Here is an 11,701-nt window from a genome sequence, read left to right on the forward strand (position 1 = left end):
CTGTGGCCCAAGGAGTTTCTCTGCTTTCCCCATGAGTTCTGGTAAAATCAGGGTGGTATTCTTATATTTGAATAGTTTCTAGTTGCATTTTGTGGGAGGGTGATGCTAGGGGCTCTTCTATTCTGCCATCCTGCCAATGTCTGTCCCCTAAAATGGAATTTTAGGAGCTGGATCCCCCATCAGTTGGCTGGCAATAAGTACCTCATCACTGGTGGTAGGTGGAGTACTGAGAGCTCTGGCATGTTGACATTGCAATTGTTGAAACTGTCACCTGTTCTGAATGGGATGAGATTTCTGCAGAAGGAAATGCACTGGCTGGTGAATAGATAAAGCATTAAGAGGTACAGGGCAACTGAAGTAGTAATTAGAAGTACAATAAAATCAGATGGCTGCTGCTGGGTGCTATAAATTCATTACAGAAAGACAATGAAATGTTGAGGTGATTCATCATTATTAAAAAGTAAGGAAGGAGAGTCAGAGGGTTTCCTTGTCAGCGAGCAAAGAGACTTTCATCTCCTGCAGCCAGAGGACAGAAAAAACTTAATTATAAGGTTGTGGAACTCCACAGAAGGTTGACATCCAAACCGCGGCAAGGCTGCAGTGTCTACTTAAAGCTCTGATCGGGAAGGAATGGAACCCTGATACCTGGGTGGAAACAACTGGGTCAATGGACTGAGGAACTTTGAAACACAGGATCGTCCTGAACCTCCTGGACCTGAAAGAGTAGACCATTCTTCCGAGTTACAGGCTAGCACTCCACCCTATCCCCTACCACTTTACTTGAAGACAGTTTAAGTGCAGAGGTCCTCAAGTGCAAGACAACAAATGATCCCCTCAGAATCTCACCCCACCTCCTCTCCTGGCCACCAAAACAATAATGAGGGTCGAGTTACAACATGATAAATCCAGGAAAGCGCTAGGCCTGCTATTAAAGGACCATAGGCCAAAGAAGATGCTAGTCCTCACCAAGATGCATCACCAGGAGCCAGGAAAGTCTGTATAGGACTGGATCCCAAGGGCCTGGATCAAGGGGACAGAATATAAAGTTGGATAAGAAAGTTTATTGATATGGGAAAATGATGTAACACTCTGGTAACCACAGGAGATGGTGTTGATTTGCATCTTGGATGGCTCCTGAAAGCTTGAGGAAATTGATGGCTCACCCTAAGTGAGATACAAATGCCAGAACTTCCTCCAGACAGTGGAGGAAAGGGTCAAAAGGCTCAGAGAAGGAAGTGTGTGGCGTTGTTATAGTCCTTGTGGTGGGCACACCGTTACATGACCCTCAATGAGCCATGCCCTTGTATAATCCCTCCACTTGAGTGCAGACAGAACCTGTGACTTACTTCTAGCCAATAGTGTCTGGCAAAGGTAATGGGATAGTCATTCTGTGATTATGTTACATTACACAATACTCTAGCTTGGCATCCTGGAATGAGAGATTCTCCCGCTGGCTTGAAGAAGTGAGCTGCCATGTTGTGAGAGGCCCTGCAGGAAGGAACTGCAGATCACCTCTAGGAATTGAGAGCAGCACCCAGCTGACCATCAGCAAGAAAACAAGGACTTCAGTCCTACAACCACAAGGAACTGAATGCTGCCATGAGTTTGAAAGAGGATCCCATGAGTTTGAAAGAGGATCCTGAGCTCCAGTTAGGAGTGCAGCCTGGCCAACACTTTGACTGTAGCCTTATAAGACCCCAAACAAAGGACTTCAGGTAAGCCATGTCCAGACTTCTGACCTCCAGACACTGTGAGAAAATAACTGTATGTTATTTTAAACTGGTAATTTTGCGGTAAGTTGTTATGTAGCATAGGTAAATAATATACCACTTAAGGCTGGAAAACCCACCAGCCAGTGATGTCCTCCATGGGATGGCCCAGAGGGTGCCTCATTTACCACAGTAATGAGAAATATGTCCATGAGGTGGGGCACCAGCATCACTGGAATGTTCAGTGGTAGTCATCCTCTGTGGGTCATAGCTAATGCTATTACAGACCCCCTACTAGCAAATGGACTGATTGGGTTTCAAAATAATGAAAGCCATGTAGCAATGTTGAAGTATCAAAAGCAAAGTGGTCACAATTACTGTAATGAGTGACAAGGTTAAAATGTCAGCCATAGGCTGGGCGTGTTGGCTCACACCTGTAATCCCAGCACTTTGGGAGGCAGAGAGAGGCAGATCACAAAGTCAAGAGATTGAGACCATCCTGGCCAACATGGTGAAACCCCATCTCTACTAAAAATACAAAAATTACCTAGGCATGGTGGCACACACCTGTAGTCCCAGCTACTCAGGAGGCTGAGGCAGGAGAATCTCTTGAACTCAAGAGGTGGAGGTTGCAGTGAACTGAGATCATACCACTGCATTCCAGCCTGGCTACAGAGCAAGACTCCATCTCAAAAATAAAAAAAATATCAGCCATGGGGCCTGATCCACAAAGTTCTAGAGGTATTTGGAGTGAAAAAAAAAATGTGTATAGGATTTACAAGAAGATCAAATCAGAAAAATTACTGCATGAAAACTCCAGTGTTCTATGGCAGTGGTCCCCAACCTTTTTGGCACAAGGGACCAGTTTTGTGGAATACAATTCTTCCATGAACAAGGACAGGGGATGGAGGAGGAGTGGGTATGGTTTTGAGATGAGACTGTTCCACCTCAGATCAACAGCCGTTAGATTCTCATAAGGAGTGTGCAACATAGATCCCTTGCATGTGCAGTTCACAACAGGGTTCCTGCTTCTATGAGAGCCTAATGCTGCCAGTGATCTGACAGGAGGCAGAGCTCAGGTGGTAATGCTCACTCACCCACCACTCACCTCCTGCTGGGCAACCCAGTTCCTAACAGGCCATAGACAGGTACTGGTCCACGGCCTGGGGGTTGGGGACCCCAGTTCTATGGCAATTCCAGGCTATTCACAGCAGAGAGCAACACATCATGCAAAAAATAATCCCTCACATGCTAGTTAAGATGGAGCCTACAACCATGGACATCAAATGATCGTGCAGCCATCATGAGCAGGATTCCCATTATGAGCTGGATTCCAGTCATGAGCTGGGTTCTACCATATACCCAGGAAGTCAAAAGACAAGGGAACCCTGCAGCAATCCACTGCCACATGGAGGCAGCACATCCACAATCAGGCACTGACAGGGTCAGAGGGCGTAAATAAGCCACACAAGCAGTTGGCCCAGACCCCAGCTACACAAAGGTGCATTAATAAATGGACTACAGCTGTGGGCAACTGGGGCTTACGCTTCCTGGGTATCCCCTGAGAGCCTCTATAGAATACACCTCAGAAAGTTTCCATTGGGGTGAAGAAACTGGGGTATTTATCCACCAATTGCCTGCCTTCTTTGAAGATTTCTTCTGGGAGTTAACTCCCTGGCACTTCAGATCTCTTCCCCAACCCCAACACATGGGCTGATCATGATGCTTCCACCAGAGAACACTCTCAGGCAGTGAGATGAAGATGCCTGAGTTAGAATCCCCTTGGCCTGGAGGAAAACTGTCCACCAAAGCTTCTGGTGACCTCCTTGGTGGATGAGTGCTGGTAACAAAAAAAAAAAAAAAAAGCCCTCTGTAAAATATTTAACGAGGTTTATTCTGACCATGGCCTGGGAAACAGTCTCAAGAAAGTCCGAGACTGAATTCTCAAGAAACCCAAGGGGACTGAATTACAGTTTAGTTTTATACATTTTAGGAAAATAGAAGTTACAGGCAAAGACATAAATCAATACATGTAAGGTATACATTGGTTTAGGCTGGAAAGGCAGGACATCTCGAAGAGGGGGCTTCCAAGTCATAAGTGGGAGATGATAGATGATAGATAGATAGATAGATAGATAGATAGATAGATAGATATCTCCCATATATTATACATATATTTCTAGATAGATATCTCCTATATATTATACATATATTTCTAGATAGATAGATATCTCCTATATATTATACACATGTTTCTCTCTGCTGTTTTTTTTTTCATATGGATATATGTAAAGGGAGGGAGAGATTTTTAAATCAAGTAGCAATAGGATATTACAGTTCATAAAAGGTAAAATTTGTGAGTGTATACACTCTCTCAAAATGTTATCAAGATCACCTCCTCACAAATATTAAGGGGGCACTTAACAAATAAAAACAGGGCAGCGTTTCTTCTTGTTTACCCAACATAAATAGCACTTGCTCTTGCTACTGAGCCATCAGCTTGTTGCACGATTGTATCATAGCAACATTCAGCCAAAGAACCTTCTAGAGCATTGAAACATCTGGCCACTGCACTCCAGCCTGGGCGACAGAGCGAGACTCCGCCTCAAAAAAAAAAAAAAAAAAAAAAAGAAACATCTTTCTGGGTAGCTACAGTTGTCCTAGCAGCAAGATGGAACAGAACAAAAACTTTCAGCTGAGTGATTAGTGTACTGGACCTTAGAGACCTAAATCTGCCACAAACTGGATGTATGACCGAGTAGCCTGGACTATATCCATTCCTTCATTTATTTAACAAATACTTACTGAGCATCTCCTAGGTGTCCAGGCTCAGAGCCACTGTGCAGGGAACGATCTCCAAAGTCTTTTTCAAGTCTAACTGGAGACTCAGAATGGCACATTTGTAGAGATATGGAAACATTTATCAAAATCAACATCTCCCAACATAGCCAAACCCTTGATCCTCTTGTAAATGACCCCCTTGCACACCATCTTTCTTTGTAAAAAGAACGCAGTTGTTCTGAGTCCCCTCCTTGCCCACGGAGAAGAGTTCACAATGGAAATGGGAAAAGATGGAAGTGCGTTTGTCTGGGGCAGCTGAGTCAGCCAGACTCCTCCCAGCTCCTCGTCCAGTCTCTCCTCTCTTCTCCAGGGAGGCATGCCCTATCTGCCACTTTGTGGGTTGTGGAAGCTGATTAGCATTTTGCACACTTCAGCAAACTGAGCTTTGGAATCTCACTTGTCCCCTCAGCAAAATATCCGGTAGAAGAGGAACAGATTTGAATGCAAAGGACAATTGCATAATTTGCCTAAGTTCCAGGGCAGAAACGCCACATGACTTTGCTAGTTCGCTTCTTCTCTTTTGCCCTTTTCCCCAGCAAGCCTCGAAAAGTAATCCCACAGCCTAGCAACTAATCCCACACGTGACCTTTTGGCAACTGAGGATGCTTTCTTCACATGCTGGAAAACTGCGACATGGCTCCAAATTAAAATGCCTTTTGCCTCTCATTACCATATTAAAGGGCTTGAGGTTGTGAGATGAGAGTGCGCTTAAATTGCGCAAGAAAAAGAAAAGGGGCCCTACCAGCCGCACCTCTCCTTTCTTCTGTAGCTCTAGCCGAAGCCGCACGTCCGGCCCGGATCCCGGCACCATGAGCTTCGGCTCGGAGCACTACTTGTGCTCCTCCTCCTCCTACCGCAAGGTGTTCGGGGATGGCTCTCGTCTGTCCGCCCGCCTCTCCGGGGCCGGCGGCGCGGGCGGCTTCCGCTCGCAGTCGCTGTCCCGCAGCAATGTGGCCTCCTCGGCCGCCTGCTCCTCGGCCTCGTCGCTTGGCCTCGGCCTGGCCTATCGCCGGCCGCCGGCGTCGGAAGGGCTGGACCTGAGCCAGGCGGCGGCGCGCACCAACGAGTACAAGATCATCCGCACCAACGAGAAGGAGCAGCTGCAGGGCCTCAATGACCGCTTCGCCGTGTTCATCGAGAAGGTGCATCAGCTGGAGACGCAGAACCGCGCGCTGGAGGCCGAGCTGGCCGCGCTGCGACAGCGCCACGCCGAGCCGTCGCGCGTCGGCGAGCTCTTCCAGCGCGAGCTGCGCGACCTGCGCGCGCAGCTGGAGGAGGCCAGCTCGGCGCGCGCGCAGGCCCTGCTGGAGCGCGACGGGCTGGCCGAGGAGGTGCAGCGGCTGCGGGCCCGCTGCGAGGAGGAGAGCCGCGGACGCGAAGGCGCCGAGCGCGCCCTGAAGGCGCAGCAGCGCGACGTGGACGGCGCCACGCTGGCCCGCCTGGACCTGGAAAAGAAGGTGGAGTCGCTGCTGGACGAGCTGGCCTTCGTGCGCCAGGTGCACGACGAGGAGGTAGCTGAGCTGCTGGCCACGCTTCAGGCGTCGTCGCAGGCCGCGGCCGAGGTGGACGTCGCTGTGGCTAAACCAGATCTGACCTCGGCGCTGAGGGAGATCCGCGCCCAGTATGAGTCCCTGGCCGCTAAGAACCTGCAGTCCGCGGAAGAATGGTACAAGTCCAAGTTCGCCAACCTGAACGAGCAGGCGGCGCGCAGCACCGAGGCCATCCGGGCCAGCCGCGAGGAGATCCACGAGTACCGGCGCCAGCTGCAGGCGCGCACCATCGAGATCGAGGGCCTGCGCGGGGCCAACGAGTCCTTGGAGAGGCAGATCCTGGAGCTGGAGGAGCGGCACAGGCCGAGGTGGCTGGCTACCAGGATAGCATTGGGCAGCTGGAGAATGATCTGAGGAACACCAAGAGTGAGATGGCACGCCACCTTCGGGAATACCAGGACTTGCTCAATGTCAAAATGGCTCTTGACATTGAGATAGCAGCTTACAGGAAACTGCTGGAAGGCGAGGAGACACGTTTTAGCACCAGTGGGTTAAGCATTTCGGGGCTGAATCCACTTCCCAATCCAAGTTATCTGCTCCCACCTAGAATCCTCAGTTCTGCAACCTCCAAAGTCTCATCCACTGGGCTATCACTTAAGAAAGAGGAGGAGGAGGAGGAGGCATCTAAGGTAGCCTCTAAGAAAACCTCCCAGATAGGGGAAAGTTTTGAAGAAATATTAGAGGAGACAGTGATATCTACTAAGAAAACCGAGAAATCAAATATAGAAGAAACCACCATTTCAAGCCAAAAAATATAATTCCATTGCTTCGAAAAAGTTAATGCTTAAGAGGGAATGATATGCATTTGACTTGTTAAACAGCCTATTCCTGAACCATAACACCTGCCACCACTATAAAATATCTTCAAGGCTTCAGTCTCATATTTAGTATTGAATACTTACCTTCTGTAATAAGAAAACCACCCCTTAGATTGAAGTAAACTGCAGTCCTGGAGCAATCACAGATGAGTTATCTAAGAATACAGCTTTCTGACCTTCAGCTCACGCTTCCCAGTGATCGATGATTCAGGTGCAGAGGAAGTACAAACTAAGGTGCTAAATCTGTGATCATCGTCATTTGCTGTGAACTGAAATTAAAACTATTCACGATACCCAGCCATTACCCAGCTAAATAATCTTACTCTATATACCTAAAACGTAAGATCACTGCCAAAGATAAACTAATGGTCCACACCCAAATCCACTCTGATAGAACTATTTCACAAATAATAGGCATTTGTTTAATGGACACCTTCCACCTCCCTCAATTGCATATATCCTTTTCTTCCATGTAGGAAAAAAATAGTCTAGTGTAGTATTCTTCCCATTTAAACACATTTTGGTTCTTCTCAAAAGAACTTACCCCCATTTGCTCTCTTTGCTCAGTGGGTAAAATTAGATGCATGTTGACCATGTCTATGATTCGTGTAATTACTTATCCCTGCCCATTTCATATTCTTTCAATTCTGTAGGTTAAAAAAATGGCAGTGATGAATTTTAAGGGTGTCCCCTAACATATAAAATAATGAAAAGAATCCCTAGACTTTAGGCTTTCAGCTTACACAAATCCATTTAATTAGGATAAAAAACTATTAAGGATGTAGCTTTTCACCTTTACTTTAGAAGCACAGTAAATAGTTATTCCAAACTGTGATGAAACTGACCTTAGATTTAGTAGGATAAGCTAGAGGAAGTGAGTGTTTCTATGAGTGGAAAAAGCCAAGGTGTCATTTACGTGTCAGTTCATTTGTGGTGATATAGAATTAGCTTTTTCTTCCCCTTACACTTAGAATCCACGTATTCCCCTTCCCACTAGTCTAGGTCCTAAAAAGGCCTCGCTTTCACTCTCCTATGCCTTTTACGAGTGCTAAGTGTAGGATATTTTGTCACCAGAACACAATGCTACCGCCCCAAAGTAAAAAAAAAAAAAAACAACCACTTCTGGTCAATCAACACCACCAGCAAACATAAGAAAGAAATCTTTCTCTTTTCTAAAAGACTTCCCCAACACTTACCCCATGGCTGCACAGTTGGTGGGGTCCTGCCGGAGAGGAAGAGACACCCAGACCAGAGAAGGGGTGTGCATGCGCCTACTCGCTTGCTAGAAGTAGATTCTGGACAGTCAGCTCTTCATCTGCCCAACTGTGTAGCATCTGCGTTGCCCAGTCTTTCATGTGTGCCAAGGCTGATGCAGGATTTGTTCTCTGTCCAGCAGTCACTTCTGCCAGAGCTGAAGAGTTGCCCCGTCTCTGTTCCATGTCTCCTTTAAGAGCTCTGGTGATAAGGACATGATGCTTTTACTGAACTTTGTTATCCTAGCACATGCTTCAATAGTTCAAGGAACTTGAAAGATACTTTTCTCTTCTTACTTTTACGCCATCCCTCTCTTTACTCCTCACACTTATTGTAAGACATTAGTAAAATAAGAAATTAAAAGTCACACGAATCCCACCAAAAAAAAAAAAGAAAAAGAAAAGGTGATTCTTTTATATTCTGTACCTGACCTACACTTCTTCATGAGCCTCATTTCATAGAGGAGCAAGGAAAAATAATAAACTCACCAATTGAAGGCCTCTCAACCTCTTCCAGTTTAAAACAGACTCTTTCAAGCTGAGTTGCTGAGAAGCAATTGCTCAGTTTTTCAGGGTTTTTTCATGCCTGGGTGCAAAGGAAAGCTTTTATCTTGCAGTAGCTAGAGACGAGACCTCAAATGTAAGACCTCCTTCTTGGAAGGCGAATCTTCCCTAGGTGGCAGCTGAGCTGGGCTGGTCTCTGGGACCCAGCACAGGTATCTCCTCTGGCACAGTGAGTCTCTCCCCATCCTTTGGGGCAATAAGCTGGCACCTGCTGCTGACGTGTGTGGTTCTGGCCCTTTCCTCCAGTCGAGATGTCTCTGTACAATCGGCACTGAGCCAGGCCTCTGCTGACCCAGCAGTTATTCAGGCTCCACATCTCCTCTGCTGGATTCTTTTCCCACGGCTGTCCTAACAAATTACCACAAACTACATGGCTGAAAACAGCAGAAATGTATTCTTTCACATTTCTGGAGGCCAGAAGTCCAAAATCAAGGTGTCGCTAGGGCCACTGATCCTCCAAAGGCCCTGGAGAAGAATCCTTCCTTGCCAGTTCCATCTTTGGATAGCTCCTGGCCTTCCCGGGCTATGGCAGCACCACTCCAAAGTCTGCCTCCATCTCCACATGGCCTTCTTCCCTGTGTCTCTGTGCCTTGAATCTCCCTCTCCCTTTTTTTTTTCATAAAGACACTACTCATTGGATACAGGAACCCCCCTAAATTCAGAATGATTTGTCTCTGTGCCTCATATCTCCCCCTCTTTTTATTTTCATAAAGACACTACTCACTGGATACAGGACCCACCCTAAATTCAGAATGATTTTATTTCAAGATCCTTAATTACATCTGTGGAGACTTATTTTCAAATAAGGTCACATTCATAGGTACAAAAGATTAGGACTTGGACATACCTTGTGGGGAGCCATAAGTCAACCCAGTACACCCTCCAAGGACCATCTAGGAATACTAATTCCATTACCCCTCTTATCCCCGTTTGCAGGCTGCAGAGAATCAGGAGTGCTGGTTCATCCATTGAGATGTGTCCCTCAGCTATTTCTCACCCACTGCTCAGGTGCCATGGTGAGGCTGGACTTCTCTGTACATCCCGAGAAACCTAGACAAGAGTTGTTTCTGCTCTAAGATGCGTTAAAATTTATCTGGAGTTTCAAGCAAACCTTCCAACTCCCTGCTTCTCTATCCTGCCTCATCCACCTTTCTCCCCTACATTCAGCCTCATCTTCCCCCTCCCTTGAAGGAATGTCCTAAAAGTAAAATGAACTCAAATTCAGAAAGCCTGAGTTAGAACTCCAGGTCAGACATTTATTAACTATCTATCCTTAGGCAAATCATTGCCCCTATTCTGAATTATTCAATGTCAGGCTCCAACCATGACAGAGACACCCAGACCTTCAATCCCTTCGTTCAAGTCAATAAGCTCCTTTCCACCAAGGAGAAGTCGGCTGCCACATAATGTTCACCGAGCCACGGCTCCAGCTGCCCTGATGACTCTACCTAAGGGGAGACAGGCCATCCTCCAACCCTGCCTGCAAGGACTGCAGCTTGTGAGCTGCCTAAAGTGGCCCCCTGCCCAATTCTCACCACATGACTAAGCAGCTTCCCAGTGGCCCCAGCTCAACACTGGACCATAAGCTTAGCCGATAATCCATCCTCTACTAAGAGACATCCAAGGCCTTTTTCATCACACTTGTCATCCTCAATTATCTCAGGAACCATAGGAAGTCCCATCATTATATGTTTTTTTCTTCTGTTTTGTACAGATGGGGTTTTGTCATGTGGCCCGGGCTTGTCTCAAACTCTTGGACTCAAATGGTCCATCCACCTCAGCCTCCCAAGGTGCTGGGACTGCAGATGTGACCCACCATGCCTCCATCATCATACGGACACTTATTTTCATACTGCTGATGCATCTGCTAATTAAAACCATCTCCCATCCCTCATCTCCCGTCAGAACCTTTCCACAGAGCCCTCTGGAACTCATGCTTTCACCAGCAAACTCCCCTTCCTCCTCAACCTCTTCTCTGAACATTCCAGTCACCTTCCTCCACTAACTAAAATCGAGCCAGTTCCTGATGGTCCCACAGTCTTCTCAAGCAGAAATTATTATTTTCTCAGGGTGGAGGTGGGGCAGTAATACACTTTGGGTGTTGTTCCCACCCAAATCCCATATCGAAATGCTATCCCCAATGTTGGAGATGGGACCTGGTGGGAGGTGATTGGATCATGGAGGTGGGTTTCTCATGAACGGGTTAGCACCCTCCCTTTGACACTGCCCTTGTGATAGTGGGTGAATTCTCAGGAGATCTGATCATTTAAAAGTGTGTGGCACCTCCTCCCTCACTCTTACGCTCCTGTTCTGGCCATCTCATGTGCCTGCTCCTGCTTCACCTTCCACCATGAGTGAAAGCTCCCTGAGGCCTCCCCAGAAGCTGAGCAGATGTCAGCATCATGCTTCCCATACAGCCTGCAGAACTGTGAACCACTTAAACCTCTTTTATTTATAAATTACACAGTCTCATATATTTCTTTAGAGCAATGAGAGAACAAACTAACACAGGCAGGTGTCCTCTTGTGTTCCTCATTGTTTCTTCCAACCTATTTTTCCCCCTTGCTCCATTAAAAACAAAAACAAACAAAACCCTCACCTCTTTTGAAGTTTACTTTACCCAGTTTCATCATCACTTCCTCTCATCTTCTCATAATCTCAAGCCCCTCTTCATAATTCACTGATGACTTCAGTGCCTGGCTGCTGGTCCGCCACTTCACAACCCCCCTTATCATTCGCAGTGAGTTTAAAATCACATAAATGACACAGCCAACACACCTGTCTTTCAATTCCTTAGCTCCTTAATGCCAGCCATTTTTCTTTTCCACCCCGTCCCAGCCAACCATTCATGTGCAATAAATAAATGGTGGGAGAAGCTCATTTAAAAATGAATTAAACAGCCAAGCATAGTGGCTCACACCCATAATCTCAGCACTTTGGGAGGCTGAGGCAGGCAGATCACCCGA

At 46.9% G+C, this 11,701-nt stretch overlaps 1 pseudogene across 1 annotated transcript; it reads left to right on the forward strand.

Moving 5' to 3' along the window:
- Positions 1 to 5,290: 5,290 nt before the first annotated feature.
- Positions 5,291 to 7,198, forward strand: LOC112630103 (annotated as a pseudogene). The gene has a single exon (XR_003120812.1). The product of XR_003120812.1 is annotated as an alpha-internexin pseudogene (transcript).
- The last annotated feature ends 4,503 nt before the right edge of the window (positions 7,199 to 11,701 follow it).

Source organism: Theropithecus gelada, chromosome 8 (genome assembly GCF_003255815.1).
Source record: "Theropithecus gelada isolate Dixy chromosome 8, Tgel_1.0, whole genome shotgun sequence".
Lineage (NCBI taxonomy): Eukaryota > Metazoa > Chordata > Mammalia > Primates > Cercopithecidae > Theropithecus > Theropithecus gelada.